Source organism: Neovison vison, chromosome 8 (genome assembly GCF_020171115.1).
Source record: "Neovison vison isolate M4711 chromosome 8, ASM_NN_V1, whole genome shotgun sequence".
Lineage (NCBI taxonomy): Eukaryota > Metazoa > Chordata > Mammalia > Carnivora > Mustelidae > Neogale > Neogale vison.
In genome coordinates this window covers 61079956-61107400 of record NC_058098.1, presented here as the reverse complement: position 1 = coordinate 61107400, position 27445 = coordinate 61079956, and positions in this window count along the sequence as shown.

The window sequence follows — 27445 nt, the reverse complement described above, 5'->3', positions numbered from 1 at the left end:
GGACCCTGCCATGTAACTTCCCCTGTCCATGTGATATGTTGGGATTCTGACAGCCAGGTCTGCTGGAGCACACCAGGATTATCCCCTCCTCATTTGCTAACTTACTACTTTAAGTAATCATCCCATAAATATCCTGGTTCCTTATTGTTCCCCCTGTCTTAGCCCTTTTAAGTAACAGCCCTGCCCTTGGTGTCTTTGTCTTTTGCCTTCATGGCTGCTGGCCAGACTTTTGTTCTGTCATTATCCTTTGTGCTTTTGAGCCTCTGTAATGTTATGATCCCTGAGAAGTTTGCCTGGTCTGGAATGCTGAATAACTCATAACTTCCTTGTAAGGATGCACTACCTTTTTCCACTTTTGAAATCTCTTCTCTTTACCTCCAACTTGAGATTTTTGATACAGTCTAAACAACAACTGAGGCTTGAGGGCCCAATTCTGGGCATTATCCGGGTCTGGCTTGCAGTGTAAGTGTGTATTTGACACGGTGACAACAGATTCTACGTTCCCACCAGCCGTTCCTTCTGTGTGTCAGCACTCCACTCTCTGACCCTTCCGACTCCTCCGAATCCCCACTAACATACAAGTTGTCTTCTATTTATTGTCAAAGAGAACCATCTGTATTCTCTTTCCCTTCCTAGATGTTCTACAGCTGAACATCACATTAATTTAATCTTGTGTAATTAAATATGTCTTCCCTCTGAAGGGTTGATATTTCAATTCAAAAATTCACGAAACCCATATTGAGCTCACACTTTGGCAAAAGTCAACTTCAGCATATATTTCTCTTTTGAGAGCCACCATCAGACCTACTTCTCAGTCTTGGAACCTACAAATTTCCCTGATGTTTGTTCTGGTGAAAATAAACCGAAAATATCACATGTCCTTCTCACAACTTGACAGGAATGAGTGGCCTCTGGGAAACATTTAAGCAAAAGTTAACTACAGAGACACTAGAGAGGCAAAGTAAGAATTCAGAAGGAAAGTGACTTTAGAAGAACAACAGATGGGACAGGCGGCACACACAGTGAAAAAGGAAGCCCCAACAAAGACCTAGAGCACCCTGACCACAGAGGGAAGCAACCCTCCCTGATTTAGTAAGTTGTCTAAGCCCAAAACTCTGGTCTTCCTAACCGATGAGAACTATCACTTGTCATTATACTGGGAGGTAAACAGATGAATCAGAAATATCTGTGTATCCAGGCAAGAAAAGAGAAACATGGTTAGCATAAAGTAATAGAGTAAAAATGGTCCTTGATCACAAGGCTCACCTTGCAGAGTGCTCAAGAACACAGCTGCTGGAGCTGGGTGGCCTGGATTCAAGTGACGTTCCATACATAGTACTTGTTTTATTTGGGGGCCAGTCACTTAAATCTCCCCAGTGTCAATTTCATCATCTGTAAAAAAGGGATAATCACAGTCTCTCTCTTTGAGGTTTGTTAGAGTTAAAGTAGTTATCATTATAATCACTTTAGAACAATACCTGGTGTTCTATCATAATCACACACAGAAAAATGCAACATATGTTTCAAAAGCAGCTACATCCAGTTTATGGCCCATACCTAGGACTAATGCCACATGTGTTTCACAGGATTGCTGAGAGAGGGGAAAAGGGACAACATGATCTAAAAAATGAATGGAGCCTTTTGAAAACTAGGTGGATGTAGTAATGTTGCCTTAGAAAAGGGATTAAGCCATATCATATATTTCTTCCTTTTTCTTCCCTGATATCACAGCTGGAACAAAGAAAATCCTATTATGCGCTATTTTAAGTTGTACCTTTTTAAAGGAAAATTTAAAAGCCACATATGACTGAGACAGGAAGACCGCATATTTAAAAAAAATACTTTTAAAGCCTAGAGGGTTTTTTTCCCTCCACCTATTAAAGCAAAACCATTTTAAAGTATACTATTTTAAGGTAGCATTTTACATAATAAATCCTGAACTGCTCCATTAAGGTTCTGTATGCTAAATAATCCTTCACTTTCCGTTACTCACACCAATCAGAGGTAGAAAAGCACATCTTCAACTCTATTTCCCTAACAGTGGGAGAGAAGCAATTGAAGCCTCAGTGATGTTTTCTATCACTTAGGAGATGAACTTTAATTGTTTCCAGGTTTCACATCACTTTCAATTTTATATGTAGTAAGAGTCACAAACAAGGTTAAATCTAGATAAAGTGAATCAGCTCATAATCTGAATTTAAAAAGAAAGTGAAAGACAAAATGCATCCTAGCTGTGAATATAACACTTTGTTTAAAAGATGGAGATTGTAAAAAAAAAAAAAAAAAAAAAAAGATGTGGATTATCATAATAGTGGCTTTTACCCTTCTCCATTTTTACTGAAGGTATAGAGGCTATATGAATTAATGAATAAGTGTATATACATGTAATTATCTAATCCCAGGGAAATAGAATAGGAAAAAAAATGAATTGGTTCTTCTAGGATTAAAGATTTAAAATTAAAATGCCTGCAACTAAATACATCGCTTTTTCAACTCGTGAGAATCTCACCCCCACCAGAACACCACAAGCACAGAATCCATACAGTTTACATTGCACCATCAAATAGGAGAGCAGGCTGTTGCAGTAAGCGATAGTTACAGGAATTATAGAAGTCTTTGTTGGCAACAATCATCATAAACATAAAAATAGGGGAAAAGGCAGCTTCCAGAACGCTTATAGTAACTATACAGAAATACCATTACTTAGTGTATCTAGGAGTTTAATGCATTCCAGAGTCCTTCTTATTTTTATTTTATTTTATTCATTTTTTAAGTAGGCTCCATGCCCAGCATGGAGTGCGAAGCAGAACTTGAAATTGAGACCCTGTGATCATGACCTGAGCAAGAGTCCAATGAGCTTAACTGACTGAAACACCCGGGCACCTCAGAGTCCCTTTCGTAAATAAATACAGTTCCCAGAAAGTGGTTATAACATTAACACTTAACAACTGAATGTTTGATTAATACAGAAAGGGATATTAGAATCACATGTAATTGCAATATAATGCATAAATTATATTTATAGAGGAAAGAAGTACATATGTATGTATTAAAAGAAGGATGTGATAAAAATCTCCCTTACTCTTATTTTCTGGGTAAACAAACTGAAATTCTCAGTGACTATGTTCTATCAAGAACATGGTGCAGGTCAGGAGCCTGGAATATGTCTAACTATCAAGGCCTCCAAATTCAGCTGAGAGGTATCCAAGAATGAATTCACTGAATTTTCCTTCACATTTACAGACTCCCAGAAGAATAAAGAAATGTTGAGCCTAGAGTGGCCCTTAAATTGACCTTATCTCTCACCTAAGCAAACTGAGATCAGGAGCGGGTAAATAATTTGCCAAGCTCAAAATAGGGTGTGGATGATATTTTGTTGTTGTAATTTAGTACTTAAGATTCTATGCCTCACACAACCACTAACAAAAGAGGCATTGGAAGTACAGGAGGTTAAGAAAAAGAATCACATGCATATCAAAGTTGGTAGACTCCCTGAATGTTGTACTTAACTAAGAATTTTGCTTTAATTAAAAAAAAAAAAAAACTTTGTAATAATATGGCAACAAAATTGTTCATTCTAAATATGCTCAAACATACCTTTGTCAAACAATCAGCTCAATCGTGGCCCACTGTAAAATGCTCAAAGTGCTACCATTCAACAAATAACCAAACAAGCTGCCTTTTCTCCTTCTCACTACAATTTCTTCTCAGAAATTAATCAGTGCAACTAGACCAAAAAATTTTTAAAAATTTAAAAAAAAAAAAGGCCTGGAAACATAATGGTTAAGAATGAGGACTCTTGGAATCAGATAGATTCAGACGAAGGTCCTGGCTTCAGCTTTTACTAACTAGTATAATCCCATGAGCTGCTAACATCTCTGCACTGTAGCACCTTGTCTGTGAAATGGGGAGGTATTTACCTCAATTTGTGAAACTGATGGAAGCCCCCAGACAAAAATAAAATGCATGCATGTTTATTGTTACCACGACTACTATTTCAAATTATTTTAATTTTCACTACTAAAGAGGGAATAGGCAAAATCATTATTACTTCCATCCCTCTACCAAGAAAATGAGTGGATAATAACACCTTTATTTATTCACTTTAATTTTTAATATTTTAATGTTCTTAATTTTATTTTTGTAGTTTCTGATTGCTATGTGTCTGCATGTTTGTAAAAAACACTTAATTGAGCTACAATTGACATACAAAATGACGTACATAACTAATGTATGCAATTTGATGAATTTGGAGATAAGTATATATCAGCACAACGAGGCCATAACCATAGGTACAACCACCACAAGTTTTTTTTCCCATTTATTTATTTATTTAAGATTTTATTTATTTATTTGAGAGAGAATGGGGGGTGGAAGAGAGATAGAACATGAGAGCAGGGAGGGTCGGAGGGAGAAACAGACTCCCCACCAAACAAGGAGCCCGATGTGGGACTCAATCCCGGGACTCCAGGATCATGACCTGAGCCAAAGGCAGTTGCTCAACCACCTGAGCCACCCAGGTGTCTTTCTATCTATCTATCTATCTATCTATCTATCTATCTACTGGTTAAGAGCACCAGATGTAGATCCCCCTCTGCAAAGCCTCCGGTAACCACCATTCTATTTCCTGCTTCTATGGGTTTAACAATTTTAGATTTCACGTAAATGTGGGATCTTCAGTATTTGTCCTGTGTGTGGCCTATTTCACTGAGCATTATGTTCTCCAGGCCCAGCCATGTTGTAGCACATGACAATTTTTCCTAGTTTTCTGAGCCTGAATGACCCCTTTTCTCATATATACCACCTTTTCTTTCTGAGTTCCACTGTTGACTGAGGTTGTTTACATATGTTGCCTATTGAGAATAACATTGCAGTGAACGTGGGAGTGCGGGTGTCTCTTCAGGGATTCTGATTTCAGTCTCTTTGGAATACACATCCAGAAGTGGGATTACTGGATCAAACACCTTTGAAACAAACAAATACAGATTTTATCTTATTTTAAGACTTTGTTTATTTATTTGACAGAGAGAGACACAGTGAGAGAGGGAACAGAAGCAGGAGGAGTGGGAGATGGGGAAGCAGCCTCCCCACCAAGCAGAGAGCCGAATACAGGGCTCCTTCCCAGGACCCTGAGATCATGACTTGAGCTGAAGGCAGAGGCTTAACAACTGAGCCACCCAGGAGCCCCACAAATACAGACTTTATCTGGGTACTGGGCTGTGTATCTCCATTTGCTGCCTTCCCCCAAGGTCTACTCATGGCGATTCTCTCATCATGTGTGTGCTTGGGACGGACTCTGTGGATGCTAGCACCTGAATGTTCCTGCCTGGGATTATCAACAGGACGCGCTGGCGAGAGACTGGAAGGCCCAAGGGAAAAGAGGCCAGGATACATGCCCCACTCTCTCTGTTGTGTTTTCCTCATAGCTGTTAGCTGTAGTTATGCTTCTGAAAGGCAGCCCTTTGTTCACAGCTCCAAGTGTTCTCCACACTTTTTATCCTCTTATCTCTTGAAGCTAAGTAAGTGGTGGTAATGGCTGCTCGGGGGCCCCCAGTGCCTGAGTTCTTCATCATCGTTTTTGTTTCCCTTAACTCTGCTTACATTTTGATCACATCCTTCTGTCAAACTGTCCTCACGACCCCTTCAAGCGTGACTTCTCTTTTCTGCTGGAATTTTGAATGATAAATGATTGATCGCAAAGTAAGTAGTCATATAAACAAGTTGCTTTTTAGAGAAATGTAATGGGGAAGACAGAGACAATGAACAGAAGCAATCAGGGATATACTTTCTTTTATAAGGACTTGCTTTTATAGGAATAAAGGTGTATAAATATAAGAATTATTGTACAATGGTAGAGGAATAAAAGTTTTACTGAGGAACATGGTGGAAATCTAGAAGCTCCCGGAAGGTTCTGTTCTGTGGTTTATCATCAGTGCCTTAGCATAAGGTCTCTCACATTGTAAACCTGCAATAATTTACTATTTTAACCAAATATTTAACTTCAAATAAGAACAGCATAGCACATCCCTGAATAATATGACTTAATGTTTGTGTTTATGTAGAGGTTATTTTTGTGTGTGTATACAGATGTATTTTCCATAGATAGCTGCTGCAAAAATCTGTGACTGCATGTACTTTTGTAAAATGGGCATTGCTTCTCCTCTAGAATGAAATGTAATCTATTTGTCCATACCCTAGAATCTGGTTCTGTGATTGCATTGACTGGTAAAATATGGTAAAATTTATACCATGTCATTTCTGGGCTTACCCATTGGCTGGCCTGGCAAGCTTTGTTTTCTGCCTCATGGAAGCCCAGAAAATATTCTGAGACTATCATGTGGTGCAATGCCTAGGTCACATGAAGAAACTCTGGAGGATGAGGTACTATGTGTCATGAGAGGAAATGAGGCCAAAGAACAGAAAACACAAGACAAGTGAGGGAAGATGACATCTTGCTGCTGGGTCCTCCAGTAGCAGCCACCCAAGCTAATGCCACATGAAGTAGAGATGAACCAACAACCTGAGCCCTTTCTGAATCTCTGAATCACAAAATCATGAATAATGCTTACTTTATGCCACTGGCCATTTTATGTGGCATCTCCAACTATAGTGTGTGTGTGTGTGTGTGTGTATGATAGAGTTGTATTTTTGAAGGATGGAGTTTGTAGTAAAATTATTAAAACAAGTAGCAAAGGAACTCCAAGTAAACATCATTATTTACCTTACATCTTACAAAGTAAATTCCAGACACATCTAAGATTGAAATGGTCTTAAATCTCACAGGATTACTAGAACATACTATAGTGGAGATTTATGTAATGACTGAAAACTTCCTTGACATGACACAAAAGTTGGTAACAGAAAAAAAAATAGAAATTTTACAAATTTTATTTACACTAACTACCACATAAAAATCTAAAGATACAAATACACTGGGAATATGTATTACAAAAAAGGGGTTAATATTCTAAAAATACAAAAAGCTCTTAAAGACATTAAAATTATGAATACTCCTTATCACCTTCCCTCCAAAAATGGCCAATTAAGTAAAGCAGCAGTTTACAAATGACTACAAATTTTTTTAAAAATCATAAATAAAAAGATTATTTCAAAAAAATTTTTTAAAAAGATAAGAAAATATGTCTTCACTGCTAATAAAAATATAAATCAACATAAAATATACTATATTTTCCCCTATGAACTTGGTCAAATAAACAAGAAAGTAATTCTGCTGTATGGACCAGAAGCTAAAATGATTTTCTCAAAAGGAGACTAAAAATGATGCAGAAATATAAAGAAATGGGCAGAATGGGATTAGGACACCAGGTTCCAGTCTTTTATGAGTCCCGGCTTTGTTCCTGCTTTTGGTTTCTAGGAAATACTTTTAAATTCTTAGCATAATTTCCTCTTTTTCAGCTAAGCTGGTTTGAATCAGATTTCCATCCCTTGCAAATGAGAGTGATGGTGGTAAGTAATAATAACAAAATGATCTTTTGGAGGCTCGACAAATTATAAAGGATCACCCAAAACATAAAAATGATTTAAATCCATAAACTCATTTATAATCAATCAAAACAGCAGCATGGGCTTGAGCAGCCAGATTTGCCTGCCATGCAGAGGGACCTATTTCAGGGACAGTAAACAGGGGAGAAATAGAGTGGAAATGTAGGACATTATTGTTCCCTTACTAAACAGTGAGTTTCCTCCAAGCATAGTGTGGGTGCTGGCCTCATGTTTAAGTGTTATAAATGATCCAGTGGGTGAGTTCACAGTGACTGAAATACCAGCTACAGAAGTATTTCAAAAGCCTGTGCCAGTGGGCAGAAAACTGGCATGTGAACTTCCAAAAGGATAAATATAAAGGAATGCCTTTAAGAGAAAGTTGTTCAGTCTATACATAAAGAGCATCAATGACCTATGAATCATTTTCTGCAGATATCAGCCCAGCAGGCTTCACAGGGAAAGTCTTTGAAACCACCTCATGGTGTTAGCTTGGCATTAAGCCAAGATACACAAAGGTGACTGAGTAGTGGAAACTCCTGAGCAAGATAGTACAACTATAACTCACTGGGCTCATCCCCAGAATAACGTTGCTGATAAATTGTTCCTTGAAGTTTAACTATAGGATGGAAACAGCATTCCAGTGTTAGACTACACAAGTTAATCGTGCAGGAAGTGCTTGTAAATTAAAAAAAAAAAAAAAAAAAAAAAAAGTATTGGATGCATGTCTGTTTTTTTAAAATGTATTTCCCCATGACATGCAATATATTTTAAAAGATTTATGTATTTATTTGAGAGAGGGAGAGAGAGAGAGAGCACGAGCTCATCAGTCTGGGGAAAGGCAGAGGGAGAGAATCCTCAAGCAGCCTCCCTGCCCTGGGTTCGATCTCAGGGCCCAAGAGATCATGACCTGAACTGATATCAAGAGCCAGACTCAACTGGCTGAACCACCCAGGTGCCCCTGTACATATTTTTGTTAGTATTACTTATTTCAACATAATCTGTAGAACATTGAAAATGAATGTTCTTATATGTTGTATTTGTATAAATGCAGTAGAAACATGGCCATGTGATCTGGTCAAGTGTTCTTGTCTTTTTTTTTTTTTTTTTTTTTTAAGATTTTATTTATTTATTTGACAGAGAGAGATCACAAGTAGGCAGAGAGGCAGGCAGAGAGTGAGAGAGGTGGAAGCAGGCTCCCTGCTGAGCAGAGAGCCGGATGTGGGACTCGATCCCAGGACCCTGAGATCATGACCCGAGCCGAAGGCAGCGGCTTAACCCACTGAGCCACCCAGGCACCCCAAAGTGTTCCTGTCTTTTGATGTAAGGAGTAAGTAGCTCTTTTTTGTTGTTTCCAAAAAAACAATATATGAGTGTAGTTTAAAAAGTAGGATAGTACCACAAAACTGCAAACACAGTATCAGTTTTCTGGTCTCCTACTTTCCATAATATCCTCTCCAGGGTAATCTACTTCAAGTCCTTTAGTGTTTCTTATGGTATTTATATAGTATTTACATGTTTATATTGCTATTTTTTACCTAGTTTTTACCATATAATCATGGAAAATGATAATGAAGACTTTATATAACACTATCTCCTCTTATTCCCCTAAAATAGCTAGCATAAAAATTCTGTTTAAATTGGTATTTAGCTTTATGATGAATAAGTATTTTCATGGCTAAACCAAATAATAAACAGTTACTACTACTTGTCTCTCTCTCTCTTTTTTTTTTTTTACAAATTTTTGCTTTTCTTATAATTAACAATGCCTAGATTTTTCATTTGCTTATGTTTTTACCTCACTTATCATGAATTTTCACAAATTCTATGACTTTGTGAAACTCCTCCTATTTATATTTAGCACATCATGTAATCCTTCTCATCTCCTTATTCTTATGAGAACTTTCTCTAGCGCTTTCCATCCTCCTGCTCCAAAGTATCTGGTCACTTTCCTTGCCTGCTGCCAACTATTGGAACTTCTTTTTGCTGATTTTTGGAAAATACTTCTCTTTTTTGCTGGGATGAAATAATCTCATAGTTTTTTGTTTGTTTTGTTTTTTTGTTTTTTGGTTTTCTATTTCTTGATTTATTCTGGCAGAAGAAGTAGGCTCCAATTGTTTGTTAAGAAAGAATCTGCAGTGGATTATTTTTTTTTTACATTTTTTGAAGTCTCAAAAGGGTTTATCCTGTCCTCACAATGAAATAATAGTTAAGCTGATTATAAAATTATAGGGTAAATTTCACTTTCCCTCATAATTTTGAAGATATTTTAGTTCATTTTGTGGCTTCTTGGGTTGCTTTTGAGGAACTCAGTGCCCTTAAGATTCTTTTTCCTTTTTATGTGACATTTATCTTTCCTTTGAATTTTTTTCCTTATTTTTAGTTTATCTGACAGTTTCTTACATTTTAATATGACTGTGCCTTAGTGAAAAATGCTTCTTCAAAATGCTACTCAGTGGGCATTTTCAATTCAGAAACATGTGTATTGTGGAATATCCCTGATTTCATTCCTTGCAAATCTTTTCCCTTGTGATTCTCTGGTCTCTCTGAAAAACCATCAGCATTTTTCTTGTATTTTCCATCCTCACCTTAAATTTTGTTCTATGTTTAAGAATATTTAATTGACTTCTTCTTCAAACCATTCTATCATTTTTTTAAAATTCATCATCTTTCCTCCCATGAGCTCATTCCAAATCCTGCCTGTCACCTTCTGTTCATATTTCATAGGTAGAATAATACCTTATTGGATTACTCTGAGAACACTGTAGATGTTTAAAGCATTTTCTCATAGCCTGGGCATTTTTTAAGTGGATATGTATTGATTCCCTCATTCTAAATTTTCCTACCTTGTTTTTGGCCTTTCACTTCGGAGGCTTTCTCAATAATCATTGGCTAGTTATTCATGTTTAAGAATGAGATATAAAAACGTGAGGGGCTAGTGTATTGATGAAAAGGGAGAGGATGGAGAGTGAGGAAGAGCATAGAACAATTGTTATCTGTAGGCCTTTTCTTTGGAGACCTACTGACGTATGCAGAAAAGAGTCAAGTCATTTTGATTCAGTCTGTGCAGAGAGGGTAACTGGCACCCAGTGTTTGTAGAGGTGAGTTGGAAAAGAGCAGTGCTCCAACCATTTATCACATAGAGACTCATTTAACCTCCATCCCCTCCCCCAACCCCAGGGCTATGCCCTACCTCCCTGCTCTTCTGTTCCTATTGGTGCCCAGGTCCAGAGTTTCCTCAACTGAATTTCTCCAGAGAATGAACTCCTCTCTCCCAAGTGGTTGCTTGACACCCTGAGTGAAAAAGTAGATCTGATGTCTAACTGCTTAGTAATTACATGTTCAACCAATTCTCAGAATGCCTTCTGAGATCCTTGATATCCCACATTCTGGGTTTCTGCAGCATGAACACTTTTTCTCAGTAACATTCTCTGCGGGCATTCAAGTTTCAACTTTCTTGATTTCTCTCTTCTCCATTTGCTTCCCTATCATTGACATATTCAAAGCATCGCTGTCTTTGGTCTTGTTCATTTATGTATTTTATTTCCTTTAAGGTAATCACATTGCTTTGCAGGGAGAAGCATTGAATGATTGTGCTCAATCCACCATGTTTAGCCACTGGTGGTAAAATTTATGGTGGTTCAACATTACTTCTTATGATTTCTCCCACATTTGAGTTGTCTAAGCATGTCCCTAATTTTCCCCATGGCAGTGTCTATTCTGATGTGAATCCTTGGTTGTGATGCCAGGAGAAACACATCTTTGCAATCTACACAGATTTTTTAGATCCCTGATTTAAAAGTTAAGCCTTGTATTGAAATGATAACAGAATGAAATTATGCATACATTCAAAATCATAAATGCAGAGGCAAACTGAAGCACCACTCTTATGTTCCTGAGCTCAGAATTTCCTCCCAAACACACATATTCATTTTGATTTAGAAATTCCTGCTTAAAATACTTCTTCCTCTGGTTTATTTATTCTTGAATAATTTTACAAAGAGAGCAGAGTCATTTATTTCAGGGCTACTTAGGGTTCCTGACACATGGAATTAGTTGTCAATGAGCAATGAGAAAGGCAGTGACTTTCCTTGTAACCACACTAAGTTACACATACCTGTACTGGACATCAGATTCTTTGTCATAAGAACATATTGTCATAAGAGGTAAGGTATATCCAAAATATAACAGTCAAAATAGAGAATGAGTCACCCTCTCCTTCCAAGAGAATAGGAGTCAGAAAGAGGAAGCTAGAAGCAATACATGGGCTTTTCCTGCCTGGTGGTTTTGCTATGACTGGGTTGACATGTAGAGTTTCAGACACAGATATGCACCTTCATTAGGGTATGGTTAGCAGCTACTAGACCATTATCACATTGGCCAACATGCAAAGATCATCAACTTCAAGACCTAGGTGTCCAGAATTAATATGTGGCAATTAAAAAGGCTCAATAAATGATTCTTTATAGTGAGTTACTGGTTCGTTGTTCCTCTCAGAGTGTTCGTGACTTGATAACATTCTCTAAATTGAAGTGTTAGTCTACACATGAGTTGACCAACACATACGATGGGAAATCCTTCTAAGATTATATCAGTTCAGTGCTTACTACAATAATTCTACCAACTGAAAATTCACCTAAAGGTGCCAGGTTTAAATATTTTGCATATAATCTGTATCTACAAAATATTTTGTCAGATACTGTGATGAAATCAAGAAATGTGATATTTGTAAGGTTGTCTTCATCAGAATTATTTTGTGTGTAATGATCATTTTATTCAATAAGTAGTATGATCTGGTGTCTTTTAATTCCTCATAATAAAGTAACATTAGCTGAGTTGTACTTCCCAGTACCACGGTCCATGCTCATCTCCTCTAGATTTCTGTAAATGTGTAAGAGGTTTAGATTACTTACTTACCTCCTGGTACCTGATTTCTTATTATTCCTTGGTGCCTGATTTCCCACTGTGTACTACATTCATTTAAACATGGAACCCGGGGTGCCTGGGTGGCTCAGTGGGTTAAAGCCTCTGCCTTTGGCTCAGGTCATAATCCCAGGGTCCTGGGATTGAGCCCCGGCATCGGGCTCTCTGCTCAGCAGGGAGCCTGCTTCCTCCTCTCTCTGTGCCTGCCTCTCTGCTTGCTTGTGATCTCTGTCTATCAAATAAATAAATAAAATCTTTAAAAAAAATAAATAAAAGTAAACACAGAACCCATCCCTTCTAACTACTACCAGTTTCTCAAATGGATGGAACTCTCTACCAGCCTAACAGTTTCTTTGGGGGTTTGGGTGGGAGAGAGGGACATCCCAGGGATACACGTAATTTTGAACAAAATAATCAGCATTATTGCAATGTTTTTTGGTCACAGCTCTTCAGGGAGATTTCACTTCTCCTACACCTAATCATAGTTTCTACCATTTCCCCCCCCTAACTCTTTTCTCTGTATTCTATCTTTTTTGTCTTAATTTTTCTTTCCTCTTTTCTTTTTCATGAAAGCAAAACCAATCAATTTGTATTTCTGTATCATGCAGATCAACCCCCACCCTCCACTCACCAGCCCCTGCCCACATCCATGTTGTTGGGGAGCCTCCTGCATCCATGGATACTTATCAAGACAAGTAGTTCCATCTCTCCCCCGAGAGGCAGTCATTTTTTTTTTTTTTAAGATTTTATTTATTTATTTGAGATAGAGAGAGAAAGGGAGAGTTCACAGGCAGGAAGAGAGGGAGAGGGAGAAGCAGGCTCCCTATTGAGCAGGGAACCTGATGCTGGACTCGATTCTAGGACCCTGGGAATATGACCTGAGCTGAAGGCAGATGCTCAACGACTGAGCCACCCACGTGCCCCCCCAGAGGCAGTCTGATTCCAGCTATTAGAATAATGAAAAAAAAATGGTGTAGTAACAATTTTAGAGTCCTAAAATACTTCCAAAAATTTTTGTAAATTATGGCTAATGATGAATAAAAATAAACAGAAATTAATGACTGAAGTATTTGTCTTAATCTTCTGTCATGTGGAATCTACCATATGTGATGCATATTGAAATGGACAAATTATTTATGTCTAGGGACTCACTGATCCATCCTGAGACCTGAAAATTCTACTTCTACAATATTAAAAACCTAAGCAGGACTTTTTCATGTCTGTTGCAGATAAAAGCACTTTGGAAAAATGGGATCCAGTTATATTGTGATGTAGAATATGGAAATGAAAGGGTTTACCCTTGTCCTTGGGTCTGGGTGAGGCTGATAGGGTAGAGGAAGCCATTGCAACTGGAGGCTCTGAGCATATAGGAGGCAGCATGAAAAAATGAGAGGGTCTTAGATCCTATAAAGAATGATAGGGAAAAAAAGGGTCTTTTTTGCTCAAAAAAAGATGGGAAGATACTTGCATCATTCTATCAATGAAGAGTTTGAAAAAGGTACCTATTTTCCATTTTTCCTTAAGCTAGTTTACATGTATTCTATAATAATTTGCAAATAAAACATCATCCACTTATTGCAGATTCTTTAATATAGCAAGATGATTTAAGAGTCATACTTGGAAATGGTGGGTTTTGGGGATTTAATACGTTGACTCTTTTAATTATATTGTTTTCCTGTTAGCATTGGAAAAGCCACCCTAAATATGTATAAGATGACATCATCTTTTTGGGAAAAATTGTGTATTTAAATAGAAATATATGTATATTTTCTAAAAATATATTAACTACAATGGTTTAAAATGACTATTGTGGCTAAAAAATAAATATTCAATGTAAGAACAGGTTATACTGTATATTTTACTGAATAGGTCATCCTATGCTCTAGATTGTGTTTGAAACACCTTTTAAATATTATATATAACAATTTCTTCTCTAACATTTACAATAAAATTGAAACTAGCCAGGCATAAATAAAAAGCATAATAGAAAACATTTAGGTTTACATTAAGTAATTTGGAACATTGATTATAATTATTGAAATAAAAACATTAATATCCCCTTGCATATTTTTGGAAATCGGTTAAATATTAAATGTGTAATTTTTAAATAAGTTCACGTAGCTAATATCTCCATGCTTATTCAAAAAGTTTAATCCTCATTATAGATTAATGGTCTGCAAAGTGTCGTGTTAAATGATATTATTACTTTATATTTAACTTATTACACAATACAAAATAACCTCATCTAAATTTGGGAAATTCACTGAACTATTTTTGTAGGCTTTTAAGAAGCAGAAAATAATGGCAAAAGGATGTTGTGAAGAAGAACATAGATACTTTTCCTTCCTGAGAGCCCCATACTTGATTTGCTAATCTTTGAGCTACAATGAATTCCTACACTAGAGAAATGATAACAGGAATTTTCCATGAAAATACCCATAGGCCTCTTATCATGGCGGCCCCGGAAATAGCACTCTAATGCTCCATGCTCCTATGGCCATAGTCAACTTTTCTCTACCCTATAGAAGTGGCAAATAATATTGGAACAAAGTGAGTCAGAATACTTAGGATTCACTGTAGCAAAGAGAATCAGAACAACAAAAGCACTCTCGCTGATGAAATTGGAATTTTTTTTTAATTAACACTTCTAATTAGAATTTAACATCTCAGTAGCTTCGTATGGGATTTTTCGCTTCCTTAACCTCACGGAAACCTATCTGTTGGCTCTAAATAGGCAGTCACTTACCATGCACCACTTGAGGATTTCAATTAATCCCAAATCCTCCAACTTTGGTTTGTGAACTTGTCTTTTTGCTCTTGTGCCATTCCTTCCTATCTGAATATACTCACGAAAAGTCCTCTTAACAGATGTGTTGTGCTGCCTTCAACTCATTTCTTCCTTTATCCCACCTCTCTCCTATCTGAAGGGAAGAATTTTATGAATTTGATGTAACAATGAGGGGTGGTAATTGGTAACTGTAATTAGGATGAACTTGACCCTTCTATGTGTTAGGAGGTGTGGTGGGCTCTTTACTTTCAGCAAGGGAAGGTCTCAAGTTGCCTGTGAACCAGGGTATGCCTCTAAACCTGTATGGCTCCACCACCTTACCCTGGATGAGGTCAGAAATGTGGGGCAGTACTGGCATGCCACTCAAAACTGTGGCTCTTTGAAAACCTTATCAAGAGTGATAAAAATTCAGACTATTAGTGGTTTTTGGTTCCCAAGGATAAAATGCATTTTGATGTAACCAGGACAACCCCAAAATCTCCTCAACCACAGGCAACTTGGCAATTCTACTGGATGTCAACAAAGAGAGGTCCATTTACTCTGACACATTTGCTGCCTTAGCCAGTGCTAAAAACCAAGCTGAGCTCAGCCTGCGCCAGAATTCTAGAGAATGCTCTGAGGTTGGCAAAGATCATCATTGTACCGACAAGAGTCTATGAAGGGTCATCCAGTCTGCCTGTTGTTCTCAGTCTAGGAAGTACAAGGGCCCAAAAAAGCAAATTAATAATAATAATAATAATAATTCTCTAGATTATACTTCTTTTTTTTTAACTTTTATTTTAATTCCAGTTATTAACATACGATGTAATTAGTTTCAGGTGCATGATGTAGTGATTCGACACCTACACACAGTACCCCGTGCTCACCACAACAAAGGACACTCCTCTATACCTCTGTGAAATATACTTGCATGTAGGTTAGCATCTCTGGACCCTGGAAATCCATGGGCAACTGACCCTGAATGCAAAGACTTTCTGCATTGGAACCCCCTCTAATAAAATATTTCATCATTAGACATTCATTTATTTTACTTTTATCATCTTTCCTCTAAAAGTGATTTAACCCCAGGAAAGGTAGGTAACATTTTTGAGCCTCATTTAAATTTGGTGTGAATGAACTTTGTGGAGTAAGAAAAGGAGAGAGGGAGAGAGTGCTCCAGGATATTCCTCCGCCCGTAACTCAGGCAGGTTGCTCTGGCCAAACCACTGTCTTTCTGTTGCTTGTGAAGGTGGCAAGTGCCTTAGCAATAGATGAGGTTTAATGAGAATGTCACAGCCCTGCCACCACCAAGCAGCATCTGAGAGCATGGGAGATTTTTAACATAATAATTATAGCATAATCATTTAAACATAATAATTATAACATCTTTTGTGTAAGGTCTTTCTTCCATGGAGACTTGCCAACATTCATCATCATCAAAAGTATTTATTTAGCATCCACATGTGTATAGTTCTGCTGAGTGCTAGTTTTTCTTTGATAATTCTCGTAACATCTTAAGTGGGTAAAGAAAAGCTGGAGGAGGAGGAAATTTAGGGAAGAGAAGGTTATAGAAAAGCCTTGGCTATTTAAAATGACTCTCAGTAACTTTCAAGAACAGAATAGGAAGACCCCACAATCTGAGAAAAGATTTTTCCTGGCAGAGGATGGAATAGAAAAGAGCCCCTCCGTACTGATCTTTCAATTTCTCCAGAAATGTCATTAGATAATTAATTTCTGGAAAGCCCCAGTGTCCAGAGCAGTCCCTACGAGCAAATACCTTCTGAGGTAAAGGATGAGTGTGTTAACTAAACATGTCTATATTTCACCCAAACTTCTACACATTTCAAAGAGATCTGACAAAAGTAAGAGCTCTCTTCGTTGGTGTTATTAAATGTTATCTTTGCTAATTTCCTTTGGTTGGCAAAGCCTCATCAATTGCAGGGATGCTTGTAGATCTCAAGGAGGAGTTTTGTGTGAAACACTTAAACATTTTCGATACATACTTACATGAAAAACACATTCCGCCAATTCAAGGCAAGTAGGTTGTGGAATTATATAGATCTAGAATTATTTCCACAATTATTTTCACACTACAGCTTACACATATGTTGAAAAGTCTATTGTAGGATATACAGTATTTTGAAAATTCCATAAGGACTGGAAAATAAAGTGTAGATATTTTGTAAAATACTTAACCAAATGGTTCACACAAATATAGAAGCAAACTGTGCACTTGGAGATTCCCTTTTAGGCCCTCCTCACTTGAATTTAACATATGTGTCCTACTTTTTTAAAATACCGAAAATATTTGCAAGTATGTTTATTGAAATGTTTCTAAATCCTTGCAATAGTCATCCCATTTGCATCCATACATAATCCCCACTCCTTTCTGTGGGCATGGTGAGTGTAGGGTGGAAAAACTTGGATAATTATATCTTATGAGTTTGTAACATTTTAAATTTCCAAAGGAAAATTAGACCCATAAATTTTTTTTAGATGTGCAGCTGAGAAATACTTTTTTAAATCGCTAATTTCACTGCAGATTAACACATTCAGTTCTGCCAAAAATCTGCCTCCTCCCGTCCTTCCTCAGCTCTGCCAGCCACTCTCTTCTTCTTGCCTGTTTCTTTGATCTCTTCTAAATTAAAAAAAAAAAAAAAAATCTTTTCATTCCCCTGAAGAGAATAGAAGGAAAGTTTACAATTTCTGTTCTTTCAAATATCACTTTTCTTAAACTGTAGAGAAAACAGAGAAGTAACTGAAGAATCATTAAATCAAGGGCAAAGATAACAATAATGCAGTTCAAGCATATATTTCATATATTTGTGGCCCACATCAATAAATTGATTTTCCAAAATCCTGAATTGTAAAAAGACATAAAGTTGATATAGCCTTTGCAAAAAGAAACCATTTGTTTAAGATTAATCCCCTTCTCAAAATTTTGATGTGATTTCTAAAAAATAAAATGATGGCTTGTCAGGTATATGTAATTTACAAAATGGGATGATAACAAAAATGCATAAAATTGCCTACAATATAAAACAAGCTGCATATTAATAAAAGTTGCTATTTTTTTTCTAAAGGATGTCATTTTGCATTGACTTTCTCTGGAGGCAAAATATGTAAGAGATTAACACATTCCATAGTGTGTCTATTGCAAATCGTGTGTAAGAACAATCCAGAAAATCATTTCAACATTAGCAAGGGTCACACGATATGACATATTATCCAATCAATGTCAAATGAAGTTATTTTATGAAATATATAATATATATATATACATAATGTATAAGTGGGTGTACATATATGTGTCTGTGTATGTATGTAAAAGCTGGCCCCTTTTTATTAAGGTTGGTTTTCAGAACTGGATGGCACAGTTGAAACAGCCTACAGTGAAAATACCATCGAGGATAAGCCCCATATGGACCATTGAAGGGTAATTGCATTTGATCCACATTTTCTGCTAGGGCTGTAAATAATTCCCAAGTGACCTAAACAAATATTAAAACTTCCCCCAAACTGTAGATTTCTCTAAAATAATATTCTTTTCATCCTTGATGATAATGTATTAGAGTTCAGACACTTAAGGTAATAATGTAATGGCAAAGTTTATCACTAAATTATATTTTAAAGTGTCGTTCCAACTAAATTAATCTTTAACATCCCCGGAGGGAACGTGGCCTAGAGCACTGACTATTGACTTCCACTGTATAAAAAGATTTAACTTGAGAGTCAAGTTCCTGTGAACACCTACTTCATAATTCCCCCTTTCACCGGAGATCAATTACAAACTCATGCCAATAATAAAATAATACCAAGCACTCTGTTATTTACTTCAATAAGCAGCCTGTATACAACAGTTAAAAGCAGTCAGAATTTAAGAACACAGCCTGAATTAAGAACCCAGGAGAATTTTCCTTTACTTCTGACCTTCTGGATTCAGAATAATGGAGATTAACCTGGCAACCCATGGATTGGATTCCATCCAAAAGTGTTTTGTTTTATTTTGTTGGTGGCGGGGGTGGGGGACAATGCCTGTGAAATATCTTCCTTTCTTTTTGCAAAAAAATACATAAATCTAATTGTCAACATTTAAAAACTAGGAGATTTCACCAGAAATTGGTTTATCAGTTCCCCTTGACAGTAGAAGGATCTTGCAAGCATGGCCTTACCATCCCACATTGTGACAGAGTCCAGCACCCGCCTAGGAGGCCTGGTCACTCAAAACACCACTGTCTGTTGGTCCAGTCCATGTACCGCTTCCCTCACTCTGCTTCTGAGTGTGAAAACTGGTCTGACATGAATTTAGAAAGCAACAGAGTGAATGACAACACTCTTCTCACATTAATTTAACAAGTAACTGACCAGAAGTGTTTGTTAACAAAATTCGTCTAGAATATTCTCATAGTAGCATTAGCCAAATTCTGTTCTATGTGATTTGAATGGATTCCTCAGGAAACAGACATTAGGGAAATGATTTAAAAAAATAAGGGGGGGAGTGCCTGTTGTCAAATATGTTTTGGCAAAGCTGATTTAGGCAAAGTCAGATGAATTTCTTTATGCAGAAGTTCTCTGTACCCTGAGCATCATTGTGCATCCCAAACCTCCGATAGTTGATTTACACTGCCCTGTATCCCATTTTATTTGATCATAGAATATTTCTTTTAATAAGCCAGACCTTTTGAAACATGGTACTTGGGAATTTGTGTCATTTATAAATGGACACAAGTGCCTTGGTGGTCTTAACTTGAGCTTTAACTGAACATAAAATGTGTCTGAGGTAAAAACTTTGGAATTCTCAGTCTTTACCTGGCTCTACTGGATTTAGCATTTTTCTCCACCAAAAGAGAATTAAGGTAGAGTTTTGAAAGCATGTTTGGAGGAAAAGATAGGATGTAGGTTGGGAGGACACAGAATGGCCCCACATCTGTACAAGATAGCTGTCTTCTGACCATTCCCATGCACGTGGGTGTGGGTCCTCAGACCAACGGGCAAATTCAGAACTTGAAGAAATTGTTTTCACAAGGGACTCCATTAAGCATGACTATAGCTACCCACATGTCTACTTTGGTGCCCAGGGAGGAAGAACAGAGAAGCTGGAGGAGAAGATTCTTTTTTCTATTCTGCTCACGGCCCAGTTCCACTTCAGCTCAGTGGAGGGAACCGGAGCCAGTTTGCCCTTGCAATTAGGTGGTAGACTCTGGGAGCCCCAGATGAAGCATCCTGCACAAAATCCTGGAGCAGCTCCCTCCCCCACTCCCATAGGCGCTAGCAGGCATGACAATGGAAAGAAACTTCTGTAGGGACTTTCCAGCAACAAATGTCCACAAGGGAGCTGCATCTAAACACATGAAAAGAACAGTCTAGGCCCACTTATGAGACCCCGCTTCGGATTCCATCAGATCTCCAGACATTGGGCCTGGGGCTGCTTCCACAAGCAGGAAGAGTAGGGTTTCTGAAATGTGTGTTTCTGCTGTTTGACATGTATTATTTTCCTCTCGGCTGAGAGGTCTCAGGAGTTTCAGATTTTATGTCCTATTGGTAGTAAACCTTTTCACATTCATGATGACCTGAAGATCCTGGGGAAATTCTGCCAACAATTCCCTTTATGTAATAGATTAATATTTGGCGAACCATACAATTCCCATAAAAACAGAAGAGGAAAATTGTGCATTCAAAAAAAAAAATGCATTGCTTATCGTGGATCTTATTATGCTTATATTGCTTCTCTTGGGATCTGACACCTCATATGTTTCTTTCTAATAGAAGAGGGGAAGATGGCATGAAGTATGCCAGCTGCTCAGTGAGGGACCTGACCTATGGCGGGCTAGGCATTGTTGTAATATCTCACGCTGCCTGTCGGGGCAGCAGGCGCAGTCCTGGTTCTGGGAGGCATTCAGGGGCTCGAGTCTCTGAATCACGCCACTGATATATAGCTTTCCACAGGAAAGCAACCGTTGACAGAAAGGTCACCAGTTCAGCCCGGAGGGGAATACAGGCTGTGCAGAGCACAAGTATGGGCATTGATGGAACCCCTCAGACTCCCTATCCGTCCTGTTCAGCGTCTGCCAGTTGGGGGTGATGGATTGGCCTTTGTGGTGGCCTCGTGTCAGGACACTTCGCTGTGAACCAACCCACTTGGGGGCGATGAGACGGAATCATGGCCGGTTTGCCGGCTGGCCACAGCCCACCTCACGAAAAACTTGAACTTGTTGTGTGGCCCTGAGGGGGGTGTGCAAATCGCGGGTGCCACGTCTCAGAGCCTCTATCAGACGGCCTTCCACACTCTGCTGTGGTGCTTCTTGTTCCGTGGAAGCCTGGGAAGGTGGGCAACTTCAATCCTGAGGAGGTAGCAGGCCCCTCAGGAATTCAGATTTGAAAACCCTGCACCCCCATTGTCTTCTCCCTAAGTATTGAATTCTTGGGCTATTATATGTCTGTTTCTCCCAGCTGCCCTGGTGTAAAACAGAAGAAAAGAGTGACCTAGGGCACCTGGGTGGCTCAGTCAGTTAAGCGACTTCGGCTCAGGTCTTGATCTCAGGGTCCTGGGATCCAGTTGGAGTCCGTAGGACCTCCTTGCTCAGCAGGGCTTCTGCTTACCTGCTCCGCCGCTCTCCCCAGCTCCTGCATGCTTTTTCTCAAAAATAAACTTAAAAAAAATCTTAAAGAGAGAGATAGAAAGATAGAGATAGATAGATAGAGAGAGAGAGAGCGCACAAACCCAAATTTGAGCAGTGGGGGAGCGGAGGAGGGATACTTCAAACCAACAACTTCAAGTAAGGGTTGCTGCTCCTTTGCTCTGAAATTCAGCATAAATTCCGGCACAGAACCAAGACTGAGGGAAAACTCTAACAGGTGCCTGAGATGTTTTGCCCTTTGCAAAGAAATGTAGGAGATAAATTGCCAACCCTTTTGTGATCTTTTCCACTCAGGGTAAATTTCTTCCCTAGATGGTCTACATTTAAAAGCAAATGTCTCTTTGTTTTTAGATTTCTAAGTAAACATTTTTTTTTTAAACCATCTTGAATAAATGTACCCTTTGGCTGTTTTTTTTTTTTTTTTTTTTTTTTTAGTTTTTTCTCTTTCCTCCCTCCTTCCCTTCCTTTATAAAGCACCAGCACTATACGATGGGCTGACCCAAGTCCCGCAAGCATACCTAGTATTTGATATGAAGATAAATGAGAGAATTTCCCTAAATCTTTTCATCATTTAAAGCCCATAAATCACAAATTTCCCCAGAGCCTCTTTTCTACCCCTTCATGTCTATCTTCTTCATCCATTTTCAAGTTTTACCTCTTCTTCTTCTTCTTCTTCTTCTTTTTTTTTTTTTTTTTTTTTTTTTTAATCAGGAGGTAGTCTCTTTCCCACACATTGGATCAGCATGGCCTCATCACTTGTTCTGGCCAATAACTGTGAGACCTGGAGCCAGTTCTGGGCCAGGGGCCTCGGGAGGCCTGGTGTACTTAGCTCTCTGGCTCCTGGAACCTTGCCCAGCTTCTCTGTGACCAAGGGTGGGCTAATTTGCTAGGTAATGGGAGATCACATGGAGTAAAGAGCATTTATCTCACCTGAGGCCATCCTAGAAGAACCAGGCCCCAGCCAACCTGGCAGCCATCACAGAAACATCAATGAGCTTAGTTAAGATCAGAAGAAGGTCCCCTTTGTCTACAGTTGAGCACAGTGCCAACTGTCTACATGTTTGCTGCTTTGAACCACTATGATTTTTGTAGTTTGTTACATGGAAAAAGTAACTGATTATGAGGGTTACTATGTGTCAGCTAGGTTTAGCCACCCTACCCAAAAAGCTGGTCAGAAGTTATTCTAGATGTTTCTGTGAAGATATTTTTTAATGAGATTATCATTTAAATCAGTAGACTTGGAATAAATCAGATTATCTTCCCTAATGTGGCAGGCCCTTATTGAGTCATATGAAGACCTTAATTAAAGAAATAATAATGACTGATCTTACCAAGCAAGAGAGAATAGAATTCTATCAGCTAACTGACTTTAAACTTTTAACTGCAATTTCCTTAAGTCTTCAGCCTGCTCTCTACTGGGTGGATTTTGGACTTGCTAAGCCTCCACAATTGCATGAATCAAATTCTTAAAATAAATCTATCTCTCTGTCTCTCTCTTTTATCTATCTCTCTGTCTCCCTTTCTGTCTCTGTCTCTCTACACACACACACACACACACACACACACACACAGAGTTGGCTTTGTTTCTTTGGAGAATCCTGGCTAATACACTTATTTACTGACGGATCTTTACTTTTATTATTATTAATTTTTTAAATAAAAAAGGCAGATGGGGTGCCTGGGTGGCTTAGCTGGTTAAACATCTGCCTTCAGCTCAGGTTGTGATCCCAGAGTGCTAGGACAGAGCCCAGTGTAGGGCTCCCTCCTCAGAGGGGAGTCTGCTTCTCTCTCTGCCCCTTCCCCTACTCCCCTCTCTCTGTCTCTCTCTGTCTCTTTCTCTCTCTCCCTCACTCTCTCTCTCTCTCTGAAATAAATAAATAAATATCTTTAAAAAAGAAAGAAAGAAAGAAAGAAAAAAAACAGTAGACAAAAGCACTGGGCTGATTTTATGCCCAACTTCTCTTTCTCCCACCCTTCAACCACCTGCCCTGTAGTTTAGTATCAAAGGGATCAGGAAAATAGTGTTCGCATGGTAAATATTGATTACTTCCCTTTCTTCCCAAAGCCCAAAGTGGCAGAGGAGAGATAGGCAGCATTAAATCATGGATATAAAATGATCATTCCAGTTCACTTTTCATGCTTTTTTTTTTTTTTTTTTTTTTTTTTTTTGACAGAGAGAGACCAAGCACAAACATAAGTAGGGGGAGCACAGACAGAGGGAAAGGGAGAAGCAGGCTCCCCACTGAGAAAGGAGCCTGATGTGGGGCTCGATTCCAGTACCCTGGGATCATGACCTGAACTGAAGGCAGATGGTTAACCGACAGCCATCCAGGTGCCCCATTGTTCAGGCTCTTAACCTGAAAATTTTGCCCATTAAAATGAAATTCTCATTCACCTAAGAATGTTATATTGTATGATGATTACATTCAGTAAGGACTGTCCTTTATTTTTGTTAGCTTTGCACAATCTTCAATTAAAATTCTGCATCCTATAACAGGTCATATTGAAATACTTTGCATAGTCAGCTATGAAAAAAGAATAATTGTAGGCATACATGTGTACCCTCTGTTAGACCTTCTGTTCACCCCCCCACACACACATCTGGGTGAAAGGTTTATCCTTAGTAGAAGATAGGTTTCATTCTTGTTTCAAATAGGTGTCTTACACACTGTCCCTCTGTGTGAGTGTGTGTGTCCTTGACTTCCTAATTCTGTTTTTGGTTTTTTTTGGTTTTATGTTTGTTTGTTTGTTTCTTTTTTTAAATTTTTATTTATTTTTTTAATGTTAGTCACCATAAAGTACATCACTTTTTAAATTAATTTTTAATTTTTAATTAACATATAATGTATTATTAGCTCCAGGGGTACAGCTCGGTAAATACATCATTAGTTTTTGATGTCATGTTCCATGATTCATTGTGTATAACACCCAGTGCTCTATGCAACACGTACCCCTCCTTAATACCCATCACTGGGCTCACCACCCGCCAAAACCCTCAGTTTGATTCCCAGAGTCCATAGTCTCTCATGGGTCATCTCAACCTCTGACTATACCCCCCTTCATTTTCCCCTTCCTTCTCTCTCTGTTTTTTTTTTTTTTTAATTTTTTATTTTTTTTAATAAACATATAATATATTTTTATCCCCAGGGGTACAGGTCTGTGAATCGCCAGGTTTACACACTTCACAGCAGTCACCATAGCACATACCCTCCCCAATGTCCATAACCTCACCCCCTTCTCCCAACCCCCCTCCCCCAGCAACCCTCAGTTTGTTTTGTGAGATTAAGAGTCACTTATGGTTTGTCTCCCTCCCAATTATTTGTTTCTTTCTTAAGATTTATTTATTTATTTGAGGGAGAGACAGTGAGAGTGCATGTATGAGTGGAGAGAGGGGCAGAGGGAGAGAACGTTCAAGCGGACTCCCCACTGAATGTGGAGCCCAATGCAGGGCTTGATCTCATGACCTTGAGATCAGCACCTGAGCTGAAACAAAGAATTGGATGCTGAACCGACTGTGCCACCCAGGTGCCCCACTTGTTTCCCCAATTCTTGAAGTGAGCATCCACTGTAGAACAATGCAGTAAACTGAAACATGAAGTAAACATTTCAAGGAGAAAATACAGAATTCCTTCGTTCTGCAGGAGAATGGAAGAATAAACTGGGATGTCAGAACATTCTGAAGTCCTCACAGGGGTTCTAAATAGTTCAGGCAGTCGGCCCTGAGCCCCAGCCTGCTCAGCCTCAGCCTATGTTAGGTACCACTGGGTGTCTGCAGAGCGGACAGTGGGGCAGCATGGGTGGGCAGCCTTCTACTTCCCTAGAAACCACAGGGTCAGATGGCCTGACCTTGGAGAAGCCTCAGAGATTCTTCAGTGACCAGATGAGTTTAGCAGCCAGCAATAGGGGACTAGCGCTCTGGGTGAGACAAGGTTAGTTACAGGACAATCTAGGATACAAACTTCTATTTTCATATGACTCATAGCTAATTCCATACATTTTCACTTGTCTAAAATCAATAGTAAAAATGATACTGAAAAAGTTTTAATAACAAAAAATATATTTTTTCCCTACTTTGGGTTATTGTAACAATTGTCACATACTGTGTGCTTTTCTAAACTGTTGCCTGGATATTCAGAAGAGAGTTTTTAATTTGATCTGTATATTTAAAAATTGTCTCAAATATTTTCAGGTGAAATATTGTTTGAGACAGGGGCTTTGTGGCTAACCTCTAAAGTTGTATGTGATTGTGTCAATCCTGGAGATAGGTTAACTTAACAAGGGAAATGACTGTTGTTTCCATCATTTGATTTACTCTCTCTTTTGGTTTATATACAGATGAGCTTAATATATGCATGCTTCTTTACAAAAACAACTTAAGTTTTTTAAGTGCCAGTGTTTTGGCATTCCTTTCTCTGATGCATTTCAAGTGAAAAGAAGCAAAATTCCTCCTAAGGACTCACTTCCACATTAATTGGAGGATAATGGAAATGCTGCCTGGAAGCTCCAAACCCCTTTTAGGGAGTGTGACAGTGTGCAGGTAAAAATCTGCACCTAGGGTTCACTTCTATCACCAAAAAGTACAAGGCTTTTTTCCCTGGGACTATTTTAGATATCTGAAAAGGAAATAATGTGAAAAGTTTTTTTCTGTCCCCTCTTCTACCTTAAGAAATATCTCAAGAAAGCCCATGTAGACACAGTTGCCAGGGTCATTGCAAACAGCATGGAGGGCGGAGTGAGCCCCTAGATACAAGCCTAGATTTCACTTCCTGGCTTCACCTTGTCCTTCCTTTGAACTTGAATGTTTCAGTGGAGTCATTTATCACCTCTAAAGCCATCCTCAGCTGTGCAATAAAGACAGACACTTTACTGCAGGGGTAGTGGGAGAGTGAAAGATGCACCTAAGATAGGTGACCTGTTAATAATATTATTTTATTGGTGCACCTGGGTGGCTTAGTCAGTTAAGTGTCTGCCTTCAAGTCAGGCCATGATCTCAGCATTCTGGGATCAAGTCTGGCATCAAGCTCCCTGCTCATCAGAGAGCCTACTTCTCTCTTTGCAGCTCCCTCTGCTTGTGCTCTCTCTCTCTCTGTCAAGTAAGTAAATAAAATCTTTTAAAAAATTATTTTATCATAGTGAAAGTGTCATTACTCTTTATCAAAAAGTAGAACAATTTGCATAAAAACAAATGGCCTAGATAACTGATGTTGGTAGCTTCAAGCATTGTCTAAGATTTTTAAGAAGTGGGGTGCCTTTGGGATTTTTTGCAGATATAGGGCCTCCCAAGTCTGATTTCACTGCATGACCTGGGGAGGAACACCTGACAAAGGTGTTTTACCACAAGTTTGGGAAAGTAATCCATCCAACTCTCTTTCTTGTGGCAAACACAACCAGACTTTATCATAATTTGAGACACATGTATTAATTTTTAACTTCATAGCTACCATTCTATCTGGTCATTCTGAAAATCTTCTGAGTGTTTTCCAGGAAAAAAAAAAAAAAACACAAACATTTAGAAGATCTCTCATCTACCAATCTACAAATCTGGATCATATCATACTTATTCCCTTTGCACATGTATGTCATCATAGTCACAGTTCTGAAATTCTACAGGTTTTAG